The sequence below is a fragment of the Triturus cristatus genome, chromosome 12, assembly GCF_964204655.1.
Source record: "Triturus cristatus chromosome 12, aTriCri1.1, whole genome shotgun sequence".
Classification (NCBI taxonomy): Eukaryota; Metazoa; Chordata; class Amphibia; order Caudata; family Salamandridae; genus Triturus; species Triturus cristatus.
Window position 1 is genome coordinate 814,042,416 of NC_140595.1, and position 26,703 is coordinate 814,069,118.

General features: G+C 47.4%; 1 protein-coding gene across 2 annotated transcripts in view; it reads left to right on the forward strand.

Annotated features, from left to right (window-relative positions):
* Positions 1-26,703, forward strand: part of FXR2 (FMR1 autosomal homolog 2) — a 431,332-nt gene that overhangs the window by 70,350 nt on the left and 334,279 nt on the right. The window lies entirely within an intron of this gene.

Genomic DNA, 26,703 nt, shown 5'->3' on the forward strand with positions numbered 1-26,703 from the left:
TTCGTCTCGATGCCTGCAAGAGAGGGCCTAGTCAGAAGAGCGGTATGGGGTGGAACAAGGTTATGAACTTCGATTTAAAATGTGGTAGTGCTTTTTAACCTCCCTTTTATAATTATTTCATTCACTATCCATTTATTCACTATCAACCAGATAGTTTCTCTAGGCTCAATGTTTTTTACTGGTAAAAGTGTATGCTCAGTTTATTGTTTGAGCAAAACATCCAGCTGTGGTCAGACTCTAAGCCACTACAACTTCAGGTAGTCTAGTGATTACAGTGCTTCTGTGGCAGGGACGAATACCGTGCAATTCCTTCCATACCTTTTTTTAGTAGTTTTCCTCTACTACGTAAGCACTGCCCCTTCCACAAAACGTATTTCTACTACTTTCCTGCTGGATCCAACTTGGCCGCATGACAAAGGTTTGTAACTAAATTTAGGGCGCTTCTTTGGGGTTTATTGGGGGTTAGTGAAACTGTTATATAAATGAGAAAAGATCAAGTGCTTAGTAGTGGATTCGTAGGAACTGTGCTCTCTGAAACTTCAGGTAAGGGTTGATCAAAAATCTTTTGCAAGAAGTTGATACCTCTACTGATTATAAGGAGTACTGGTGCAGGGCAAATATGGTATTTTGATTTGTGCTTGGATCTCTAGTATAAGACTTGCAATTATTTGTTTTCTTAATGTTTTTATTGATTTTATATTCCACTAATAGTGCTGTTACAGCCATGTTTGTACTCCTACCCACATAGACAAGTTGCAACATTACATATGGCCAAGTTTCCCCCTAATTTTCCTCTAGCCCCTGTATGGATTTAAAAATGTATCTAACAGGGAGATGTGAAGAAAAGGACACAAATCAGACCATAACAAAGCTTAGTGCCTTGCCCACCCTACCTTCCTCCTCCCTTCTCCCAGTTTGTTTGTATTCAGATATCGCTCCACAGCTAGTCTCCTGTCACATTTGCATTGCTCTCAAGTTGTCGTTGGCTTACCATCCTCACCGGGACGTTAATTCTAGTTCCGTTGATTTAAGCAGTTCATAGAAAGGAGGATGCCATTTCCTTCCAAAAGGCACCTCCCCATAGTCTCTTTAGTTGCAGGATTACTTTCAGTTCCTGCAGCAGAGGCAGCGTCCCTGTTGGAGAAAGGAGGCATGGAGTTTGTCCCAGGGCTGGAAATTCGATATGGGCGCTATTCTCAATACTGGCAATCTTCTCCTGATACATGATTGTCTTGAACTTTTACCTTCTCAAGGAGTAGTTCAAGATGCTGTTCTGGCTTAGGTGCTTTTGGTGTGGAAGCGTAAGATTGGATGATGTCACTCGGCTTGCGTATTTTCACTTACCACCCTGGTGGTCATGCTATTAGTGAACTAAGAGGCAAGTCAGTGGCCAGGTGAGCTAGATCTTTACTATATATGGAGCAGACGTTAAATCTATTAAATGTAACGAGATTTTTTGCAGTGCTGAAATGCTGAACTCGCATTTAAAGGTGCTCTTGTGGTAATGAAGAAAATGGTGGCTCTGTAAAATCCGATTTGCCTAGGATCACACAATTTGATACCAGTTTACGGGTCAAGTACATTAATTAGGTTGAGATTATTCATCAAGTTACTAAACCTGCAGGTCTAGTAACATTGTATGATTTTTCGAGGCCTGCACTTCTCATTTGTTCGACAAGACTTCCTAGTATGCACAGACGTCAGGCCCTCCATTTGCAGCGTTTTTATTACTAGGGAATCTATTTACAAGTTTGAGGACTGCAGATATAAGTATCCATTAGAAGAACAAGCCACTTACCTTCGGAAGCTATAGATCTGGTGAATACTCTGCCTACCTGCAGTTTCCTTGACAATCCCACCCACCACCTGTTTGTGAATGGTTATGATTCACTGTGATGAGATTTTCCTTATGCTGGTGCACTACATTTCCAGAACTGGTATCGCTCTTGTCCTGCTGCTTGGGTGGCAAAGAAAAAATGGATGCGAAACGGACTTCTTGACGGTAAGTGCTATTTATGGCTCTTGTGAAGTCACATGGCATCATTTCTGGCACTGATACAAATCCGGACCGCTGTTTTCGGGGATCGGTACAGAACACGTTTTTCCAGACCTGTAGAGTGCCTGCAAGGATATTCATGATTTGAGGAAGCTACAGGTAGATAGAATATCAGTTGCCAAGAAATGCAGTTACCAAGGTTAAGTAGCATTTTCATTTAGGCTCCCCTACCGTGTTTCATATGGGTGTTAATGAGGGTACGTCCATATGGCATTTTAATGTTTGCTCCAGTAAAGTGCCAGTACTGTTGCCCTCTGAATGTATTTTTCCTGTATGTTTGTGGTAATCAAAGATGCACAATCTTTACTGTTATGTTTGTCATGCTTTGTGGTCTCTAATGTCCCCAGCTGTCTGTTCCTTTGTGTGTAGTAGCCCTATAAACTGGGTGCTGAAGCAGCTGTGATCATGATGTGGATATGGCTGTCTGCTTAGTACCCCAAGAAAGTGTATTGAGTAGAGGGAAATGAGCAGGTGGTGTCTTAACCAAGGGGTATTCGTTTGTCTGGCTCACTAACCCCCTGATCATCGGGTGGGCGTCTGTGTCAGTCACCCCGTAGGGGGTAAGATCTCTGGTTATTATTATTTTTATTGGAACTTTATTTATGCTTTGAAAGAACATACAGATCAGGAAGAAAGAATTTAGCTAGGTTCTGGTGATTCAGCAGCAGTGATTAAATACTCCATAGATTTGAAACACCAAAGTGGGCTATGCGCCTTTCACCCATAGCACAACTGAGCAAGAGAAAACGGTACCCGATTTTGGCCAGCCAGCGTGTACAAACCCCGCAGCACATACCTAGTGTAGCATGTAGATATCCTAGCCCAGTAGGGATCATCTAAGAGAAGTGCTCTAGGATCTACAGGATCAGGTGTGTCCGTCTCATCGGTGACTTTGTCGAATGTACGTGGTGAAGGGCTCCCAGATGTCTTTAGGATGGGTCTTTGGGGGCATGAAATCCCAGAAAGTAGTTAAAGGTTCCTGTCAGTATGAGAGGTTAGACAGCCATGCTTTACGATTGGGCGTTGGCTTCCATCCCCAATGCATCGCCACTCTGTGTTTGGCTAGCAAAAGTAGTTTCGCGTTTAGAAGGCGGTACATGTCCGGGACATAGCCAAGGAGACACACCACAGGGTCGGGTGGGAAGGGGGCCTCTATAATGGTACCTACAATATCACAAACAGTCATCCAGTAGTCTGTTACCCTCGGGCATGTCCAGGCCAGGTGGGAGAACGTAGCATCTGGCACCGAGCAGCGTAAGCAGCTCTGCTCTCAGGACAGCCCCATTCTGTGCATTTGCGAGGGTGTACGGTATGTTCTGTGCAATTAGTTGAAGTGTATTAGTATCATTCTGTAGTTAGGGGATAGGCATTCAGTTTGGCCACAGCAGTATTCCCATTTCGCTTCGGGTATCTCTAGGCTTAAATCGCTCTCCCAAGCCGCCCGAGCTTTCAAGGTATCTCCCAGGGAAGCAATTAATGTGAGTGTGTATAGTCGGGTAATAAGTTTATGCGGCGAAGCAGTAGTATGAATGTTCTCTAGTGTTGTGCAGACTGGAAGGAGGGGAATGTGGCATGCAGCATGCGGCACGTCGTTCTAATTTGGTAGTACAGTAGTGTATTGGCAAGAGTCCGCCCTCGTTGGTGTCGGTGAATGGGGAGAGAAACTGACCCTCCGGGTATAGGTCTGCGAATGTTTTGACGCCGAGCACGCCAGCGCGGCCAGCAGCGCCCCTGTCCTGCAACGGGGGGGGGGGGAATATCTGGTTGTCATCCAGTTCAGCAGTTTGTGCATATAGCGTTGTAAGCCCAGTTGACCGGCGGATGCTGTCCCATACCCACCGCACTCATTGCACAGTGCTCATTTCGGCCTTGGGTGCCTTCGACTGCTGAAACAGTGCTGTTGTGAGCAGCCATGGGGACACCTGGTCTTGTTCCACAGCTAAGTGCGGTTGGAACGGGGTGGGGTGAAGCCAGCAATGCAAGAAGCTAGCTTGAGCGCAGAGGGCATATAGCTGCAGGTCCTGCGCCCTCAATCCCACGCGCGCTAGTGGCCGCGTGAGGAGCTCATATGCTAACCTGGGCTGTCGACCTGACCACACGAGTGCGATTACGTTGAATTGAAGCAGTTTAAAGAACTGCGCAGTGAGTGGGACATTGACTAATAAATATAGAAACGTCGGGAGGACAGCCTTTTTTTGCAATTGCTAATCGCCCAGCAAGGGATTATGGTAATTTTGTCCAACTTTGTATATGCGACTCTAGCCAGTCCATTGCTCGCCCATATTTACTCTCCAGAGTTCCTCCGGGTCTATACTTAACTAGATGGCTAGGCATCTAGTAGGTTCTGCTGCCCACTTCAGTGGGTACTCTGTCTGGTGCGGTGTCGTGGCCTCCATGAGCGGAAAGAGTATTGATTTTCCCCAATTGATCTGAATTCCCGAATTCCCCCAAAGTGGTCCTCATCCTGTGCCATTGGCTTTAGATTATTCTGCGGCTTGCATATGTAGATTATGTCGGCGTACATTGATTCGACCAGCCCCCGAGTGGTGAACCCGATACCGCGCCCGGCATGATGTTGGTGCAGTCTTGCTGCCAGTGGCTCCATTGCCACCGCAAACAGGAGTGGAGACAGTGGACACCCCTGCCTCCTTCTATAGCGTCTGAGACATGCCCGTTCAGTCTGATGCGAGCTGTGGAAAGTGTGTATAGGAGTTGTATCTTTTGAATTAAATTTGGACTGGCCCCTAATCATCTGAGCAGTGGGCGGCGTGATTGGGGCATTCCCTATGTCCAGGGTCCAACCAGAGTAGCTGGATGGAGTCAAAATATATTTGCAACTCCTCCGGTCGGCACACCTCCCCAGCTGAATAGAGCGGAATAGAGCTGGGTGTAGAAAGTAAGTCAGTCCTTGGCGCTGCTAGTATTGTGCACTGCACTCCTATTGCTAACTCTGAGATCCTCAGTTTTTAAATATTTTATACTTTTAACATAGTCTTTCGCTGCCTTACGCTGGGAGGTGTGGGAGAGTGGGGGGCTTCTTGCCGCAAGTGGGTTTATTTGACTCCTGACTTCACCGAGGGTACTCTCGCCCTGGTCTGCCGCGGATGGTGCCGTTTGTGTGGAGGGCGCTGCGATGTATCCTCAGCTTAGCGGCCTCCCTTTCGGCCTTTCCACTTCTGGTGCAGTGTGTGTGGTGCTGTTGGAGCGGTCTAGTGCTCCCAGCACACACACCATTTAGGCACATGCTAAAGCGGGCACGCAGCGGGCGCGCCAAAGGCAAGCCCGTCTGCGCCAGGGGCCAGGACCCCTGGATCTTCCATTGGGTATACAGGGTTCTATTCTGCCGAGGAACTGGTGGCCCTTAGAAGCGCAGTAGACACTGACTGCCCTCACTCAATGGCGGTCGATAGCGGATTAAGGGGTTGAATGTTCTGTAACTTCCTGCTGCCATCTGTCGCGGAAGAAAGGGAAAGAGGGCAGATACTGAAAACTGTCTATCTCTAAATATTAGATCCTTAAGCAAACACAGCCAAGAAATACACGACCTACTTGTGGACCAAAAACCGGTTGGGTTATTTTTAGTGGAAACCTGGCTCAGTGAGTAATCTGCTCCAGATATCTGGGAAGCGCTGCCTGAAGGTTCTGCTATCCTGAGGGTCGATAGATCCGGGCAGAGGGGGTGCGGCCTCGCCATAATATTTAGGAAAAAATTTCAGTTAAGATGTCTAAACTGATGATGTCTAACTGCGAAGCAGCTTTTTTAAATGTGGCTAACAATAGTGTAAGCTTAATTGTAGGGCTTCTTATTTATAGACCCCCTGGCCCGGCAAGAGCCTTTCTTGGCGATCTAGCAGAGACAGTGCCCCTCTACAATATCCGCTACCCCAATTTTATTCTTCTGGGGGATTTGAATCTTCATTTGGAAGATAAAGAAAGTAGAGAAACCGGGGAGCTGACTCAATGACTACAGGCGATGGGTCTAAAACAATTGGTCCACACCACCACGCACAATAGGGGTCATACTTTGGACAATATTTTTACTAACAGTGCTCAGGTAGAAGCACTGTTACCGGTGCTCGCTGTCTGTCAGACCATTTTATCCTCCCTTTCAGGATTTTGAACCCTAGAATGGCTCCCTGTAATCAGGGAAAGCGTTCTGCGCCCATGATGGTTCGGAAATGGGCTGCGTTAACCTATGACATCTTTGGGGATAAGCTGGTTTCAAGCATTCCAGATTTAGGGGCCGAAACCCCGATTGCAGAGAACCAAGTCTCTCTATGGATTAAGGAGGCAGTGGACTCCATAATACCTTTTGAAACCCTGTAAAAGTACTCCTATTACCCCCTCTGCAAAATTGTTTTCAGAGGAATTGGCACTGTTGAAAACTGATTGTAAGCGCCTTGAACGCCGGTGGAGGGGGAACTATCTAAATGAAAATAGGTTAAAATACTTAGCTGCACTCAAGTCTTATCATCCAATCAGGAGAGTACGTAGGGAGTTTTATACTGAGCAAATAGAAGCAGCAAAAAATGTGAGAAAATAATATTTTTAAGTTAGTGAAACAACTGTCTTCTTTAGAACGTGTGACAGCCACATTGCCTGCCTCTACTGATCATTGTAATAAGGTTGCGGATTTCTTCATGGGTAAGATAGAAAAAATATACGCTACCTTCCCTGAAAGCAGCAGGAATTAGATCTCTGTTCCAGTTATAGAAGATTCCAGGATTGAGGATAGGTTGGTTTTTCACCCTCCTGAAGAAAGTGATGTTTTAAAACTTATGGATGCAGTCAAATCTTGGTCGCCTTTGGATCCGATTCCCCCGAAATTTGTAATGCGAGGGAAAGAAGTAATTGCACCGGGTCTCACCAAACTTTTGAACATGCCCTTTAGCTCGGGGCAGGTTCCTAGCAATTGGAAACATGCTATGGTGGTACCACTGCTGAAAAAACCTTATCTAGACCCTGCTCTTACAGAAAACTTGAGACCTATATCCTTGCTACCCTATGTTGCTAAAATCGCAAAGAAACATTTAAATAGCCAACTGTCTTATGTTTTTGGAAGAACGACAAGTTCTCCATGAAACCCAGTCTGGCTTCAGGCCGCTTCATAGTACTGAGTCGGCCCTTCTTCAAGCTTCGGAGGCCCTGAAAATTGCAGCCGATGAGGGTAGAACTACTGCACTGATCCTTCTGGATCTGAGTGCTGCGTTTGACACGGTCTCTCCGGGCCTTCTGGTGGAATGGCTGGGGGAGGCCTTGGTCGGTGGCGGGACATGGGAGTGGATAAAACACTTTATACAGAACAGATCCTTCCAGGTTCTACAACAACCTTTTAAATCCTGAGTCTGTCCTCTGTCTCAAGTGGTGCCACAGGGTTCGGCCCTTAGCCCTACCCTATTTAATATCTACATGCGCCCCCTGGCAGATATTGTGTTGAGACATGGGTTGAAACTGGTGTCAAATGCTGATGACAATCAGTCGATTGTTATCCTGGAGCAAAAGGGGGCAGGATCGATATCTGATTTCAAGGTCTGCTTAGCTGAGCTTGCTAACTGGATGAAGCTCAGCTGCCTGCAGCTGAATGCGGGAAAGACGGAGGTGATGGCAGTTGGCAAGCAGCCATTTTTATGGTCACATTTGTGGTGGCCGGAGAAGTTGGGACCTACTCTGACCCCTAAGGCCAAGGTCAATAATCTGGAAGTATGGTTCGATGACACCCTCTCCTACTCCGAGCAGATATCCGCTGTGGCTGGAGCCTGCTTTGGCATTCTAAAAATGCTGCGAAAAATCCTGGACTTACTCCCACTAGATGCCAAACAAACCATTGTATAGGCCCTTGTTACATCCCGTCTAGACTATTGTAACATCCTTTACTTAGGGGTGACCACAAGAAATCTGAACATCTTGCAGAAGTTTCAGAATGCTGCAGCTCGGCTAATTCTGAATATTCCTAGGCGGGCCTCGGTGGGGGAGGCCTTGAGGGAATTACATTGGCTCCCTATACAGGCTAGAGTCACCTTTAAGGCCTTGTCTTTTGGCCACAGGATCCTCAACGAGAAAGGGCCAAGATTTCTGCACCCCTTCTCACCGCATATAGACCTGTTAGTAACCTGAGGTCTTTGGGCACGGCAAAGATGATTGTGCCTAAGGTGCGGAAGGTACGGGTTGGAGGGAACTCCTTTGGCTTCCTTGTGGCTAAGGCCTGGAATGACCTACCTGTTGTTTTAAGGACGTGCCCATCGGAGATTCTGTTCCAAAAAACCTAAAAAGTTGGCTCATCCAGCATCCCCCCGGGTAGGCCTTTTTACTTGTACTTCTTTGGCCGGTCTATCAGTTCGGTCACGTATGCTGAAGCGTGGGGTCTTCGCAGCAATCCCGCCAGTGTTCTTCCAAGGTGATTTCCTTTGCCGTATCGTCTTGCCTGCGCCTCGGGTCCCAGGTAGTTTACCTCCCATTCTGCCTCTGTGTGTTTTTCGGATAACTTCTCTCTATCAGCCAGCACAGAAGTACTGGGTTCACTAGTTTGTCTGTTCCAGGATCTAGATCTCTGATTCCAGCCTACCTAGTGACCCTCTAATTGCCCTAAGCACTCAGGCCTGTTTTGCAATGCAGGCCCCTTGGATTACCACCTTGAACGCCTCCCACAAGGTGGAGGGAACAGGACCAAACCTGCATTTAGAGCAAAATAATCTATAATCGCTAGTCGAATCTCTTCTTTGAATACCGTGTCCCGTAATGCGTGCGGGGGCAGCCGTCATGTAAATGTGCGGGGGAGGGTCTGTGGGATCAGGACAATCAATTGCAACGGCACGTGGTCCGAAAGGGTTCATGGGAGGTACGTAACAGACTTAGTCCAGGTGAAATCTTTTATGGACACAGGCCACTAGTTTATGCAGGACCATAAGCTGTGATAACTAGAGAAGCATGTGCCTTCGCGTGTGGTTTGATGGATGTGCCGCAAGACATCAAGGAGTGATTTATCTGTAATTAGTGTGGTTAGGGCGTCTGCAGCCAGTGGGTGGTGCTGTCTAGCACCAAAACGGTACAGGGCCTCCTCCAATGTCACAGTAAAGTCTCCACCCCATATCGCCGTCCTAGGACCACAGTCCCCCACTTGTCTCCAGATCCACACAAAAAAGTCAGGGTCATCAGAGTTTGGACCATATATAGCCACCATGGTTATGGGTTGTTTGTACGAAGTGCCCACCAGGATAACATATCCTTATCAATAAGGGAATGGGTGGTGTGCCATCGCAGTCGCTTCTTGAGTAAGATCTAGACTCCTCTGCCGTAGTTTGAATAGAGTAGGATTCTCCGCACCATCGAGCCCGGAGACGGGACTTGGTGATCAGATGGGTCTCCTGTAGGAAACACACATCTATCCCCTTATGAACAAGGTAGGTGAGCACCAGACAGGATTTGCAGTGGTCATTGAGTTCCCGTATGTTCCACGTTCGATATGTGACATTGGCCATGGCGTTGGGCAATTAATGCAGTTGTCCCATTGTGCCGCAGTGCATGTGATGCATGAATGTGGTGTTTCACAATTGTCGGTGGTGTAACCCCCCAGTAGAAAGTGTTGCCCGGTTCCAGCATCCTGACATGTATAACGAGAAATTCCCGCAAAAATGGCAGGAACCCCCTCCCCCCCACCATGTTCCCACCCAATCCAACCCCCAAACAGGTTGAGACAACTTACCCTCCCACCCCAAATTACCCTGTCCATAATCGTATACAGTACTTTTGGGAATTATTCCATGGGGGCATGGTCTAACCAGGTGGACAACCCAGTCACTTGGACCAGGGTGGCCGAGCAATTTTGCAGGAAGGGCCAGAAGGAATGTATAATCCCATTTCAACAGGTATCTGGCCAACCTGGGACGCATTCTGTGATCAAGCAGCAACATGAGCCACGTACAAACTCGGGTCCCAACAAAGAGGTTCTCTTAAGGACAGCAAGGTCGTGGGTGGTGTTAGTCAGTGCCTCTAGTGCGACCCTCGTCCGACTGCCAATAGGATTTTGACTGAAATTATTAGCGGTATTGGACCAGTGAGCGATACCCCCACTCCACTATAAAGACTGCGGACAGGTCGATTTCAAAGAGCTTGCGCAGCAGGGTCTCCATGAAGTCCTCCATCCTGGATATCACCGTGGACTCCGGGACCCCTATGATGCGCAAGTTGTTCCTTCTTCAGTGGGATTCCAGGTCTTCGTTTTTGGCTTTGATAGGCTCCAGCACCTTATCCATTTTCAGGAATTGCTGTCTATCCTCAGTCTGCATGTTGTCTACATCCGACACCCTGGACTCCAGATGGTTTATTCAGGCTTCGTGTGTGTCAACCCGCTGTTTCACTTGATCCAGGCGGCTCGCAAGGTGGTCTACCTTGGTATCCATGGTCTTCAGACTGGTTTGGACCTCCTGGATGAGCAAACGGCGATCATTATTGTTGCGTGCTCCTGTGTCCTCTATGTGGCTTGTTCCTCAGCCTCTTGGGTCATCTCACCTTGACGGGCACTGCGTCTGCCCTCAAATGAAAGCTTGGATTGCATCTGATTTGCCAATTGTAGGAGACAATGTTTCATTTTATACGACTCGGAAGGGCCCCAGACATCACGAGCAAGGAGGTTAGAGGCCCTGCACCCGCCTGGCGTGTATTTCCAGGTGCTCGGGCTAGTGTCCGTGAGCCTCACTGCCCTACCCGCCACACGGAGTAAGAGCAGTGGCGGCCGTTAGTGTGCTTCTGTCGTCTGTGTGCTGTGTCCTTGGTTTGGGACTACAGGAGGCGCCGGGTGTGTCTCTTCGCCTCTCTCGCTCCACCAAGGCTGGGGAGGGGTCTAGGCAGATCTGCTGCGGCCCCCGCAGCTCACGCACAGGTGGGGGGGTTCTCTCCTAACTCACTTAGCAGGCTATGGATCCCTTGGGGTGGTTGATTATTCGAAGGCAGTTGCTGTGATGAACATCAGGGAGCACCAGCTTGTCACTGTCACCACTGCCAGGCTGGCACGTATTTATATAAACTGTTCAGTGTTAGCTCCTATCTCGCCCCTCTCCCGGATCCTCACTCGGGCGTTGCCATCAGCGCTCCGCCCCCGCCCCCCCCCCCCCCCCCCGGTTAAACACTCACCCTCCAGTGCAGCTCCAGCTAGGCATCAACGGACTCCGCTCACGCGGCAGTCTCCGCAGTATCAGTTCTCGGACCCCCCCAGCTACTCCTCAATGATGCAGGCCCTTGTGCGGCTGCCCAGCGCCGCCTTCTTGTAGTCTGTTGCGAACTCATGTCTGCCTCATCCGCCGCATCAGTGTAGGATCTGTGCAAACTTTCTGCCGCACGTCCCATCCCTCAGACCGCGGCTGGCCCTCTCTGTGTGTGGTAGTTGTTTCTCTGATTTGCGCACCCAGCCCTACTTCTCCTGGGTCCGCAAGTCTTCACGGCTATGCTGTTGGTGTAAGGCCCACAGTGAGGAGGCCTTTCTTGGGTGTCTGTTGTCTCTGGCTTTGGCCAAGGCCTCCTCATCGTTGTGCACATAGAATGTGCAGGCTGGGGCCGCTAGCTGGCTTGCACTTTCAACTTATAGTTCGCTACCAGCGGCCAACCTCTTCAAGTTTTATAGGCGCCCCAGGAGAGCAGAGGCAGTGTCACTGCCCCAGGGCCGATCTGGAGTGACTCCGACCCAGGATGGTGTTGGATTAGGCGCTCGGCCGGCAGAGCCCACTCAAGGTGCAGCCATCTTGCTGCCGGCTAAACCACGCCAGACATCTCTGGTTATTTTGATGTTAATTGAGTGGGGGGGCACGATCTATTCCAGTACAAGATTGGTGTGAGCTTGTAACTCTCAATACCCCAGTAACAGTATGTTTGTGGCTGGTGACAATATCGGCCATATTTTATCACTAATTGCATTGTGGCTGTTTGGAGTGTACAGCCCCTTAGTCTTGTAGGATTCCCATATAAGTTATCTGGTCTCATGAGATACCTGGCCTTTCGATCTACCTTGCGGTTGCAACAAGTATATGTAATCCTCTGCCTTATCCAAACGTCACTCCTCTATCATATGTCGAGTAGGTGGCGAGGTAGAGCTGGCCTTGCCCCTTCTTTTAGAGTTTTTGTCCCTCCACCGTTATGAGGTGGGTCTATTGAAGGATGGCTATGTTTATCCCTTGTCTTTTCAGATACAACACAAGCAAAACAGTTATATCTCAGGTGTGTGGAATTTAATAAAATATCTACTTGTCCATGGGGCAGGTTGCTTCGTAAATCTACTTGCCCCTTTGGTGCCATGCAGTGCAGCGACAAATTATGGCAGCAATCTCATTATATACGAGCTCTTATATAGCCTCTCTGATTATGCCAGGGCTCATACCATAGTGTTTGAATACTTGAAATCCCCTTATGTTGCCACATTTCCGCAGATCTACATTCTGGGGCTGAAGGGAGTGGTAAGGAATAGTTCCAGGGTTAGAATGCCCTTTTGAGGCTGTGCAAACCTACTAACTTGCATGTTTTAAGGGTTTTCAACAACTCTTCTCTAATCTTTTCCCATACTGAGAGATGTTGGAAATTTACTCCTGATAATGGCAGACATAAACCTTCTTCCAGAGTTGGGGAAAAAGGTGGTTGGAGGGAAAGTAAACTTGCAAACACTCAGATTTTCGCATTAGCAAATCTACACATGCCTATTTGCTCATGCTAAATTGCAGTTCGCAAATATTTTTGGGGAGTACTATTTCTTGACCTACTTCTGCAAGTTCTTGGGAATTCACGAACACTGTATAGCTGCACTTAATGCAAGGACATATACCATGGGTGCACTTTTGAGACTTTCTTTAATAATTGGGCCCCTAATTGGGTCTGGCATTGACGGTGACCTTTTGTGCTTATTAAAATTCTGTCTCTCTGTATCGACCGGCTTCACTGTGAGTGACGGCATTCTGCTCTTTTACAAGAAGCATTTCGGCACACAAAGTAGTTAAGTGCCAGCAACTACTGTGGCAGTGTGTGCTTTTTGAGACCAAAAACCATTTTTGCTTTGGCCAACGTTTGTTATAATGGTGAGGGCCCGGCAGCTCCCACACCAATAAGGTTTAACAAAAAAACAATGCCCAAAGATGTCACACATTGATAAAACTAAAAAGATGACCACCAATTTCAGACCTACTGGCTTTGCCAATGCTTGTTTATTTTTGTTTCCCATAATCTTATTGAAACTGGTTACAATGATTTTCCATTATGAATATTTTTGGGAAATATTAGCATGCATCAACACATGTTCCCAAATGATGCTGCAAATAAATGGAACCTGAAACTTTACAGTAGTTTAGCAAAATGGTTTTTTCTTGCTCTTTATTTTTTAGAGAACGTTTTATTTTGAAAGCAAAGAATCCTCAATCTTGCTTTCAATCTTCTACAAATATTTGCATCAAATCGGAGAGCAGTCTGGGAGCATTATACTCATATTGCTAAACTTTGAAAATGTGTGTACACATTTTTATACTGGAACCACTGTCTAGTGCAGTCGGAGCTTACAACATTTACTTAGAGTGCGCATCCTAATAATCAAGGCTTCGAATAGAAGTTTGAACAGCATTAACATATGGGCTAAAATATTACCTTAACTGCAGACTGTGCCCTTCCCTGATCCATAATGTGGTACTGCAAACTGGCAGCCAAAGGGTTTGTGCTGCAGGGGGTTGGGCCTACTTGTCCCAAGGACAAAATAAACATGAAAACTTGTTGCCCTTGACCCCAAACAATATGCCCTGGGCGTCGGGCTATAGGAATTTCACATCCCTGTATCTTCTCAGAAATACAGGAACCACAGTAAAGGTTGTAAGCAGCAGGGATAGGGTGACCAGATATAAAGAAAACAAGCATTTACAATGCAATGGTCTCGGCATTGGTAAAGTTAGAGCTATTGGCATTGCTCATGACATTATTTTTGTTTATGTTTTTGTTTGTTAAAACATTTAAAGAAACGGCATTGTTATTTACAATGCCGTTGTATACCTCTGCTCTGCTGTAATAATGGAGGCAACAATAGTAAAAATTTAAAATAAAGATATTATTGAACAAAAAAGCTTATTTTGTGTATTTTGGGGAGGGAGGAGAGTGATTGGTTGGAAGCCCTACCTCCTCAAAGGCCTCCTCTCTCACACGGTCAAAAAATGATCGAGGTTGGCAGGTCAGACATGCAAACATTTTTGAACCGCCAAGTGGAAAATCAGCGAACGAAAATTGTCTCAATGTAATATCCTCGTTAGCTTGCTCTGCATGTGGGGTGATTTTAAGCTGAACAAAACAACAAAAACGTTAGTGGGATTAAATCACCGGGAGTGTCCTGATCAAATCGGGAGTGTTGACGGGTGAATTATGGATGTTGCAGTCTTGACGTGCAGACACTTACAGGTGGAAAGTTCAGAGCTGGGGACAGGGTCCATGGTGACATGGAGTGAGCAAACATCCATTCTGAACTTCAGTGACCCCTGGGGGTCTGACGCAGCAGGACGCGTCCCTGATGTCTGTGCACGCGCAGACACCTCGGTACAAAGACAAAACACAGCAGAGAAGACATACTCCGCAAGACGTGCATTGGTCTGCAATGCAAAAGAATGCGTCACGGCTGGATTTGATGTGTGATTCTGTCTCAGAACCCAAGTTAATACCTCTTTCGTTGGCTTTGAAGATGTGCAACTGGGCTTCCAAAAATGGAGCTAAACAAGCTATACGTTTAACAAATCATGAAATCAAACCAGATGCCCTCAGCCTTGAAAGCATGGTGGTGTTTACAACTATGAAAAATACACAAATATATCCTCCATACAAAGCGCTGATGTTGAATTAAACAAACAGTACTAACTCTGAAACGCTGCTAAGAGATGCAGCTACATACACACAGCAGTTTTGTGTGAAACCTATTCCCCGAGTTCGTTGCATCTAAGAGGTTCCGGCTCACAGAGAACGCTTGTTTTCTGACCGAAAATGTTAAAGAAAATAAAATGGCCAAGTCTGGCTCTGGCCCAGAATCTTAGAGGGTGGGGGCGGGGTATGCTCCTTCCAGGGCTGGAGTGGATGGAGAGGAGGGGCGTCTAGGCGCTCCCTGCACCTCCGTGGTCTGGGGTAGAGGAGGATGGGGGACATGTAGGCGGGCCCTACACCTCCCAGAGCTGGTGCAGAATGGAGCCAGTCACAGCTGAGTGCACACCTCACCGGGCCAGTAGAGAGGGAGGGGACAGCCACCCGAGGAAGGGCAGAAGAGACAGCCAGTGCTAGGCACCCACCTCAGAAGGCCGGCGGAGAGGTAGAGCTGACATGGTTCCAAGTTGGCTCCATGCCATGTGTGGCAATTTCAGTCGGTCTTGGATTTGTTCGAGCAGCACTCTGCGTTCTGTTTTTGACGCCTTTTTTACTATAGTTAAAGCAAATCTCCCCATCCCAAGTTGCAAAAGTAATTAGCGTTCTGTTTTTGACGCCTTATTTACTATATTTAAAGCAAATCTCCCCCTCACAAGATGCAATATTAAGTTGCATAAAAAGCCAAGGCTGATTGAAGGTGGCATCGAGGCACTTGCCAGCTATTCGGGGCAGTGGAGGCTGGGTCTGCACTTCAAAGGACTGGTGGAGAGAGAGGGGGAGGGGTGAGATAGAATATGCACCTCTAGGGTTGTTGGCGAGGGGGACGGACGGCACCTAGGACAGGCCCTGCAGATCACATGTCTTGAGGTGGGCCAAGTCCCGGAGTGTCGTGCAGACATGGCGGGCGGCACCTCGGGGGCTGGGCGTGATGTGTAGGGGGATGGAGGGAGGTTGGGGCGGAGGCATGCCACGGAGCCAGGATCTTAGTCAGGGTGGGGTCTCCTCTCCCACTTAGACTGCGGTGAGAGACATTCTTTTCCAATGAGAAAAAAAATAAACATTGAGCGGTTGAGTGAAAAGGAGGGAGTGACCCTATTTAGAAGGGAAGGGAGTGTTCGCCGTGTGCTCAGTCCGGTGCATGGCGATCATTCCTCAACTTGGAGACTCCGAATTCAAGCGAAGAATAGATTACAATTACCTACAAACCACGAGTTTGCACTACAAAGCACAAACACCGACACACACAACCACGGGGTGGATCGATGCCGCCGCTGAGGAGGGGCAGAGGGGTGGGGCAGGCAGGGAGGGCGCCAGAGCGGGACTGAGCTGAGGTTGCCAGGGAGAGGGGGAGGGAATCTGAAGAGCGGATGCAGTGTCGAAGTAGGAAGGAAGGAAGTTGGAAGGCATTACTGTGGTGTAGACTCCTGCTAGGACTACAAACCGCATGCTCCTCCCTGCCCCCGATACCGCAGGAAGCCCTGTGCTCCACTAATATCGCACTGATGCTAGTCCCACAGCCTGCAAGTGTCAAGTAGCATTTTGTCCTCAGGTACAATCCTATAGTGGCAGAGGTCACGTGATCTACCACAGCACAAAGGGAAAGCAAAGATCACTGGCAGTGGCCAGCGACAGAATATCCATCCACTCCCTCACCTCACCAAGACTTTCCAGGCAAAACATCTGCCAACAGCAGCACCGGGCATAAGGACTTTGACCAAGCAAGATGCCGTGCAGAAGAAAGAAACAGCCCGGAACTGACCGCCAAGCCGAGGGCACCGGAAGACACCACCGCCTTTCTCCGAGGCACAGCAGAAAATGCCTCGGAGAAAGGGAGTGTCCTTTTCGGATTCGGGGGCGTGTTTTGCTGGTGTTTCCTCCCTGAGACTTTTCGCAAAAAACACGCCCCCCGATCCGAAAAGGACGGGGCTTCAACGGAGTGACTGGACCTCTTCTCCAGTGGCTGGCCAGCATTTAAGAGGCCAGCCAATGGAGAACAGGAGAGAAGAGGGGCGGGTGCAAGCCCCTCTTCTCAAAGTCACTCAAACTCATTAAATCTCGGAGCGAGACTGCGCAAGCGCAGCCTTTCGCAGCCGAGACCTAAAAAGGACGTCAATAAAATAGGACTATAATTTTTCATCACCTAAGGGGCACTGAATGACAGTACGCATCAACCTAGAAAAACAGACAAGGCGCTTAGGAAATAAAGTACAATTTTTAAACCCACTATCACACCTGTTAATGAAATTAGTTTCTGCGAACAGCTGCTAACTAGGCTTGCTTTGGAACACACAAAACCATGGCTCCCCTAGTTTTTAGTTGACCCTCTCTCAAGTCCGGAACATGAGCCAAATTTGCTGGAAACTGCTGAGGCAGCTGCTGAAAAACCGGGTCGCCTGGTCACCCTAGCAGTGCCCACCTATTGAGCAATCCTGTGTCCCGTCTCAGCAAACGCGTGTAACCTAGGGGGTGGTGAGATTCAGCCCGACATGGTCACCCTCCTTAAAGTCAGTGTATTCTGCAGCCATCGGGCGTGTTAAGTGCGTGTTAAGTGCGCTCTGCCTCTGCTGATGAGGGATGGAGGCTTGAAGAACTAGTTCCTACCACAATTGGTTCCTCCCACAATTAAGGGACAGTTTGTTTGGCTCTTCTGTCACTTCATTTTAATTATACAAATATGAAGTCATCTTACTAGCAACGCGATCTATATGCAGCTACTTCATCTGACCTAGGACCACAAAAACTATACTTTCTGCTACCTATAACTGTTTTCTTCCTGCGTTATAATTTCTTCAGAGGTGGCTGCCTCGTACGGTGGCGGTACTTGTGTCTGTGATTGCGCTTGGTTTCGCACTCTTCTGGGAAGGAGACCTCTAGGACAGCCAGCTTGGAAACCTCGGTCCCGCAAAGCAGCTGGAATTAGCTTTCTCTGTTTTTGCTGTTTCCAAGAAAAGGTTCACAAAAAGGAAGGCGAGTCTGGACCTATATAACCGTCCACAGTGGGCAGTTTGACAGCCACAACACATCCAGTGATAGGCAATCTTTTATTTCATGCTCTTATGATACATATGTGTTGATGGGCACGGAAAACACCAGCTTACATCTGCGATTTTTTAAAAAAAAATTTTTACAGGTGAGTTTGATAAGTTAAACTAAGTTCTCATTGTAGATTGGTAAAAAAGAAAATCTAAATTCACGTTCTTGTCCCTTAAAGTTTCCTGTTCTGAAGCAGACCTGTTTTTCTTCTCTGGTATCACCTGCAGATGTGGTTCGAGCTTTTTTTGGCAGCTTAGTTGCCATACCAATGGCATATCGTTTACATCTGTCCTCACTGCAAACAAAAGCAGAAAAGCAATATGATGCACATACCGAAGCTCGAGAATAGACGCGATGGGCAAGCGTGGAGACGGCCATCTTTGTGACCTTTGTAACTGGATTTTAAGATTATTATTACTCAATCAGCGACATACCCCCTCTTTTTGGTGGGGTGGGGGAGAATGAGCATACACTTAAAAACCCTTCACATTAATCAAACAAGGACTCTCGTGTGTAGACTCATGGCTATCCCAAACTATATGGCCGTGCAGAAGCCTACTGCTGGGGAGTGTAGAGGATTGGAAGTAACCCCCACATACAGATTGGAGTTTAAAAGAAAACCAACCATGACACAGACTGTCTGTTCTATAGCAGATGTTGCTGCTCAGTCTACCGGAGCTGTTGGTCGGGTTGAGGGAGGCGTGGCTGTGTGACCTGGGATGGCTGGAAGACGAAGACTGGATCGAGGCAGTTGCCGCCCCTGGGGGCGCAAGCGATAGCCTCTGAGTTCTGACTTATCCAGCTCAAGCTGTTACACCGCACATACCTTACAAGAACACTACTGCTTGAAATGGGATCGATTGGAGCAGGATGTTGCCTATGCTGCAAAGATCCCACCGGGGATCTGATACATACACTCTGGCAATGTCCGGTTTTATTGCCCTTTTGGGGGTGCGGATGGGGGGCTGGGAACCTTGGGATAAAAACTGGGCTGGAGGATACCTAGAGATCCAAATTAACCCTCTTACCCATCACAGGAGATATAGGGTGTGACAGATACCAGAAGCGCTGCTTCGATTGAGTTTGCTGTTCTCTAAGCGAGACATAGCACAGGCATGGAAAGACACAAAGGCTCCTTCTGTCCACAAATGGGCCTCCAGTAAGGATCATTGCAGGTGTCTGGAACGTCCAGTTTACTTGGCAAGGGGGTGTCCACAGAAACGCCATAAGATTAGGAAGAAGTGGGCCGGAAATAGAGGGATACTTATGGAACCTTGCCCCCCAAGACCATGATCCATGATAGGAGACGCGTGCCTTCACAGGGCCGCAACAGACTGCAAGGGGTGGGGTGGGGGGGGTGTCTGTTCTTCTCTACTGTGAGTGAATTGTTGTGGTTATTGAATGGGCACTCTAATGGGTACTTTTGTGACTTTGTTTTGCCCTACTATAGGCTCTGAACCATGCATTGGTGTTGTGTGGTTAAGATCAATAAAAATGTTTTTCAAAGAAGAAAAGAAAACCTTCCACAGATTATGTTCCAGGATTGGAGTCTGGTTTTTGTCTGGGTCATGTTGATGCACGTTCTTTCTTTCAGAATGCTGAATAATCCAGCTTTGTCCATAGTGAGCAATGGTTGGGAAGAACTCATTTCTCTCTCATTGCAAGGAAACTTGGCAAATAAATTACATCTATGATCTCTTCCATCAGTTTCATAAGTTAATGATATTGAAATCCCTTAGGTCAAATAATACATGTAATCCAATTGCTACTATTCATACACATTCTGTAGGCCAATTAGATTTTATCAGACTTTATAAGATTGATTTGCAGGATTCCTCTGTATGAGCTTGGTTGATCTTCCACTGTGAGGTAAGTCACCATTTCAAGATGGCTGCTTTATTCTCAGCCCTCTGCTAATCCCTCGAAGGCTGCATAGATCTCCTTGACCGGTGATTTCTGCTTCACACTTGCACTTGTGTGCACTGCATCATGATGCACCACACGGCACACACTTTAGAAAGAGCAGAAAAGGAGTGCTTTACCTGAAAGAACGATCACTCTCTTCTGGAAGTCTCAGAGGATGACTGGCTGTTCTCAGCCGCAGTAATTAGTACAGTGTCCCTTCGGGTCTTTCGGGCTCCGTATAAAGCATAGATTATCTTTTACGGGCCCAAATACAATGACGTGTACATATTTTTGTTTTAAAGAAAAGCGATTTTAAAACCTCCTTCCCACTATGTCACCACACCCTGTCTTTGTTCTCTTTTGTGCACAAAGACTCTTCTCATAGATTAAACTTTGGTCCCCTGTTTTGGACTTTTTAGATGACTTCCTTTTTAGGTCTCGCGTGGCGTAAGACTGCGCAGACATGCGCAGTCTTGCTGGCGAGATTTAACAATTTGAGGAGATTTCTCTAGTGGGCTTTAAGCCCTGCCCCTCTTTTCCATTGGCTGGCGTCACCGTTTATAATAAACGGTGGCCAGCCATTGGAAAAGAGCGTCTAGTGACGTACACTTTTCTCTTTTAGAGCCTTCCCAGTTGGACTGGCTGCCCCGACTTACTGCTGGCATAAAAGTTTTTTTTATCTTTATGGGGCCAAACACATAGCCCCATAAAGATAAGAAACCAGTCAGGCGAGCCAGTCCAACTGGGACGGCTCTAAAAGAGGGAAAAAAGTGGGAGGCGTTGTTGGCGTTGCTTGTGCGCCATCTCTTCTACCTGTTTGAATCCCTCATCGTGTCTGCATTTATTTCGGTTGCTTGCGCTGCTGATGCTCTGATACATGACTGGCGAAAACAAAATATGCACCGTGCGATCTATAACTGCAGGGAGGAAGCCAAATTTCGTTCTGGCACCGCTCTATACGAGCAAGGGGCCAGCACGCTGCACTGAGGTGAACCAACATTCTGCGGAGAGCCTCTGCTCCTCTCACTACAGAACTCCTGAAATCTTTTTATCACATAACGTAATGTAGCGCTCTTAAACTTCCCACCTAAAAAAGGCTCAGCGGTCTTAGGGGGAAGAGGCGATAAGTGGGCTTTTTACAACGATAAAGCGGGAGGTTCGATCTTTTTCTAAATAAAAAAGCTGAAGGTGACAAGAAGTGCACTCAAATAAAGGAGAACTCAGCGGCCATCTTGGATCGGCCTTTGTCCTCTTCCAACAGCAAGTTACTATTGTTATTCTTGAGCTGCCCAATAAGACCCGTCGATCGATGGGTTGCCGGTGTATTTGAAACAAAAACTGCCCTTTTCCGTTTTAAAATATGTTTTCGTAGACTCAAGGGAAACCACTGGGCTTCTTTTTCAAGTAAAAAAAAGAGCTTGTTTTGTTTAATACTTTCTGGTTGCGTTGTCGCCAGCACATGAGGGCTGTTACGTTTCCTTCTGAATACATCAGTATGTGTCATTAAAAAACAGAAAATGGCATTTTCTGTCACCCACAACCATTATCATATGTACTTGTGCTAAAGCATCGATTCGTCCGTTGCCAGCTTGTACACTCCGTGTTTTGCGGGTCCCTTTGTGGGCGGGGCTTTATTTGGCCACGGGAGCACGGATTCTGCGGTGCCGATGGGAGATCTGGTGCGCACTTGGTAGTGTTGGGAGTGAGATCTGTCTGTGGGGAGGTCGAACCGGCCTGCCGACATTATCCCCACCGGTAACGGAGGGATCCTTATAACGAGAGCGAGCTAAGTAGACCCCCCTTCCCCAGAGACTGATTAGCTGTACACCTGCCCCCTGTTGTGAGCTACCCGTACTTACCCCAACGACGCGGCCAGTACCCTGGGCAACCACCATCTTTTACAAGACCGATGTAACCCGCACTCTGGATACAACTTCCCCCTAATCATATATATCCTGCCTGAACGATGACCGTCTTTAAAATAACACACACACACACACACCCACCACAAAAATCGAAGATAGCACCTCTAATCAGGATAGCTTACCTAACCCCGCTAGAAACACATCAACCCTACACGCCTGCGTTCCGCACACGCCCCGCCTGCGTAAGCCATAGTAACCAGCAACCACCGCTTCAATAGACACATTATCCAACAACTCTCCCACAACCCATCGGGTGCACCACGATTTACGCTGTTCTATGTATATAACCTGGAATTAAAAGTCTCTTGGTGTGATAACTCAGTTTGGTTAAGCTTCTGGGATAGACCCTGTAGTGTCTTTTTATAACCCACAAATAAACTAATACGGATTTTTATGAGAATTGCATTGGGAGGTATGCTGAACTGATTGGGTTGAGACCCCAGCTTTCACCCGGCGGCTCTGGCCGCTATGCTACATTCTCTTTACAACAGGCAACCGCCTCACATATTCCGCTCCTATCTTCTCGCATCTAGATCTGAATGCAGATTCGATATTGCGCACATTCACACCCCCAACCCGGCCTGCCCAGAACATGTTCCAGCCTTTCTTTAAACAGCTTTTAAGCAAGAGCGTTTGATTGGGGGCAGAAATCCCTCCTTGCAGAGGATAAAGGGACTTGAACTCTAGTAATTCACAACAAGCATTGAAAATGCAATAGGCCTCGCTTTTTATTAAGATAAAGCCATTTGCTTTGCTATATAATACCATTAGCAAAGCAAATGGCTTTAACTTAATAAAAGGCGAGGTCTATTGCATTTTCAATGCTTGTTTCTTAGTGTCTAATAATTGCTATTGAGGGGCAGATTTGCGTTCCTCCAACAAATATTTTTTCCTGCCCCCCAAACCCCCCCCCCCCAAGATTGAGTGCTCTGTGGGTTCCTAAGTGTACTGTGGAAGTAAACAAATGAAATGAAAGTCGTGAGTGGACAGTGGGATCAGCAGCATGGTCCAGTGCCACCAAGCCAACCCCTTCCATGGACCTCTGAAGGATACCACAGCGCTCTCCTGAACCCATTGTTGATGTCAAATGCTCTGTCATCCTTGGAAATGGTGTCTGCGGCAGGTCAATGGGAAGGAGAGGTGGTAACGCGTTACACGTACTTCAGACACTCAATGTGTTCTGCAGCAAATGGGTCATCAGTTATGTTCCTCAATCTAGGCTTGTTTGTATCTGAAGGTGTTTTGAGGGCACTCCACTCTTTTAGAGGGTATTGAGAGGGAAAAATGTACTGTTCTTTGGAGACGTGAGGCTCTTGGAGAGCAACCAATCAGTCTAGGACTTTCATTTATAGTTGTGTGTAATGCGCGTGGCTTGCCTCTGCGTAGGTAGATGTTTGTGTACACCCTATCAATCAATCATTTATAGAGTATGCAAATTAACCTTGAGGGTCTCGAGGTGCTGGAGATGTAGGCTGCTGCGTGGCGGTATGATCATTCAAACATCCAGGTCTTTAGTTGTTTCCTGAATTGCTGGAGTGACAGTGCGGCACTGAAGTGCAGGGGAGGTTCTTCCAAGCCGTGGCTGCCAGGTCCGAGAGGGAATGTTCTCCGTTGTTGGTTTGGTAAATCCGTGGGGTGTATGTGAGGGAGAGGGAAGCAGATCAGAGGGAACTGGCCAGTTGGTGGAAGGTCAGTTGTTCCTATGACGTATCCTGCCTAGTATTGGATAGATTGGTTGGTGGTGCAGTTTTAAGAGCAATGATTCATGAATGTGATCCTCTGCGCTCCACGGAGATAACTCCATAAGATGTGCTTGTGAGTCAAACAGTAAGACTGGTGCACACCTCATTGGTGTATCAAAGTTCAGTATGTTCTCATGCTTTACTCTGCTTCAGTCTGCAAGCGGGTGTGCCTTCTCCTAGCCGAGGGGCGTTGGAAGCGCTGCACAGGGCTGGTGTAGGACTAGGTGATGGTCGATAGTGGCTACGTGCTCTTTGGAGTGATGGAAGTCCCTGGTGTCAAGCCTGAATGTGAGGCGGTACTGTGGTTGTGGTTCTCCAGCATGTGCAGCTGCGGGCGGGATATCTGCTGCCCATCTGCAGGCTTGCATTATAGGGTCGGCTCTAAGCCATGCTTACACCAAGGCCTCCCTCCCAGGCATATTTTCAGTGCTGAGCTTTCCTCTGCCCCACGGACGCCCAGCTTGGAGCAGGTGATTGCACCTGTGGGCTGTGCAGATCATAAGTTACCCTGTGTCCTGGCATGACCCCATGTAGGAGGTGCTTTGGGTAACTTTGGGTGATCTTGGATTGCATTGGGAATAATTGTCTAGTGCCCGTGCGGAGGGGACCATATGGCCCACTGAAGCCTCGAGGTGCTCCTTCGTGGTTTCTCTAGGTTTCCACGTGGGGTGTTCCGCGACCAGTAGGCAGACGCCGTGCAGCCGATGGGCACCACTTCCAGCATTTCTGGCTTGTGAAGCGAAGGCTGGAATGATTTGTTCTCACAAAACCGGAGATTTGGCTCCTGCGGTTAAACTTGCAATTTTCGTTTTGGAAAGCAGCGTCTAACTTGGGCAGGACGAGTGTCGGAGCATGTGGCCACCAGCCCGGGTCAGCGGCTGAAGCCATATGTCGTGGGGTTTGACCTGTGGGCTGTGGCTGCCCTCTGCACACCTAGCAGCGTGTCACCCATTCATGGTCGCTCACTCGGCCGTGCCAACTACGCAATGCTTCGCGCCCAGGAAAAGGATTCCGCGTTATTAGCATACCTTGGCCGTTTGTTTGTTTTCTGCACATTTTATTAAAGTTAGCAAACGGGACGCGCGGTGGGAAATCCGACGTGGGCCCACAGGACGGTCCCTGACGAGTTATCCAGGACACTAATTTTGGCCGACCCGTGCTCGGATATCAGTGACAGGCGGCAGACGGGTGGGGCCATGCTTGCTGTTCACCCACCGACTTCTTTTTATAAACCTCCTCAGATTAGAGCGCCCCGTGCCCTGGAATTCAACAGGTGCTGCAACCCTGGAGGGAGGGGGCGAGGGAAGCCGTGCGCTGAACACGCACTTTAGGAAACCACTGTCACCTGCAGGGTCTCTCTCCCCACCCTTGTCCCGGTACTCTGAGGTTCTGTACCCTGCCTGGCCCCTGTGACGGGTCAGGAAGGCACTCTAGACCCTTTAATGGGTGGGGCTGATCCTGGAGGGAGGGGGCGAGGGAAGCCGTGCGCTGAACACGCACTTTAGGAAACCACTGTCACACTGCAGGGTCTCTCTCCCCACCCTTGTCCCGGAGCAAATTAAGAGCCCAGTAGATTTATGCGAAGAGGATACATTGAACATTGGAGTGATGCTGCCTATCAATAGGAGCAATGAGAGCAGCACAGATGGGATTTGCCCCTAATGAATTTAATCTGTGGCATATTGAGTACTTTGTCTTGATGAGAAGCGGGCAGGCAAGGAACCTAGTGATCCTCTGCCTAGAAGACCATATGGATGGTTACTCTATATATACTGACTGAAAAGACCAGTCCCATACACCCAAAAGATAAAACTGCTGAGATTCCAACTACACGTGACAGCGCAGAAAAGCTCATTTTGTTTTATGATAAATGTATACCTGTTAATACTTTGTACCACCTTAACGCTGCGTCAACAACTTGTTATTTGTTTTTCTTTGCATATTTTGGTGACCACGTGTGATATTTATTTGTCTTTGCATATTATGGTATCTTTTGGCTGTGTGATTGCGCAGACCAGAAAAAATAGTTTTTTATAAAATATCAGATTATAGTACTGGGGAGATTTTATATTGATGTAATGTTGCATAAACTATGAACATTATTTTTACAAAACTTTTAGTATTGATACTATATTGTATTATAGAAAGGTGATACTAAATACAGTATGTTTTTATATTTTGAGGATTGATGACATGGAATAAATTAGACATTTTTACATTAATCAGTGTTAAGATAGCTGAGTGGATGGCAATTGGAAGTGGGGTTTCTCTGAGGATGATGAATATACAGTTCTGACAGTAAGAATGTGAAACACAAAAGGGATCCTCCTCCGTTTTCGATGATTGAGCACATGCCTTGGCCATCAGTGACCTAAGATGGCGCAACACATGCACCTCTCCCCATATGTACACAGGCCAGACTAGAAGGAAGGCCTGTAGTACTTTGAGAAGGGCCACGTGGGCGAATTGTAAAGTATGCTTTGTTCCTCGAGCACTCTCTCCTGCTTTCTGTGAATTTGTTCGGGATTTCCGTATTTGGCTTATGTGAAACAAAGGCATGTTCCCAACATTAAGATGGGCATGCACAGCAAAAGTCCTGTTATCTCCTTATATTACTTCAGTGCCAGGAGATGGAATATGTGATCAGAATTTTAAAAAGACCGAGACAACTGAGATGGACACAGCCATCCACTCATGAGCAAAGGCACTGATCCCGTGCCCACGTGATGTATATTGAAAGTAGCAGGTCTTGCTAACAGTTTTAAGCTTGCCGCTAGCCCAGACCGAAAAACGGCAGGCTATGCCGAGTTTAAGGTTCTGCATAGGCAGCTGTTATTGCCAAAACTGTAGTTATTCCTTCTATCTGGTTTCCGTACTTAAGGCCACCCCCTCTTCAAAAGACCATTTCCTTGCACTGTCCGTGTCTAAATATATCCACCTTGTTCTTCTTTTTCACTTATTTGTGAAGAGAATTCCATTAGTAATCTTTAGTAAAAAAATACGTTTCAAAACCAACTGTTTTGTCTAGCGAATTACCTGTGAATAAAATACACTTTTTTATTTAGAAAGTTTATAAATCCACTCTACACCTACCTACGCTTTTATTAAATGAATTCTCGCAATCCTTTTGTTTCAGTTTAATATATATAAAATTAAACTTTGTGTAAAATTTAATTACAACGATCAGAAA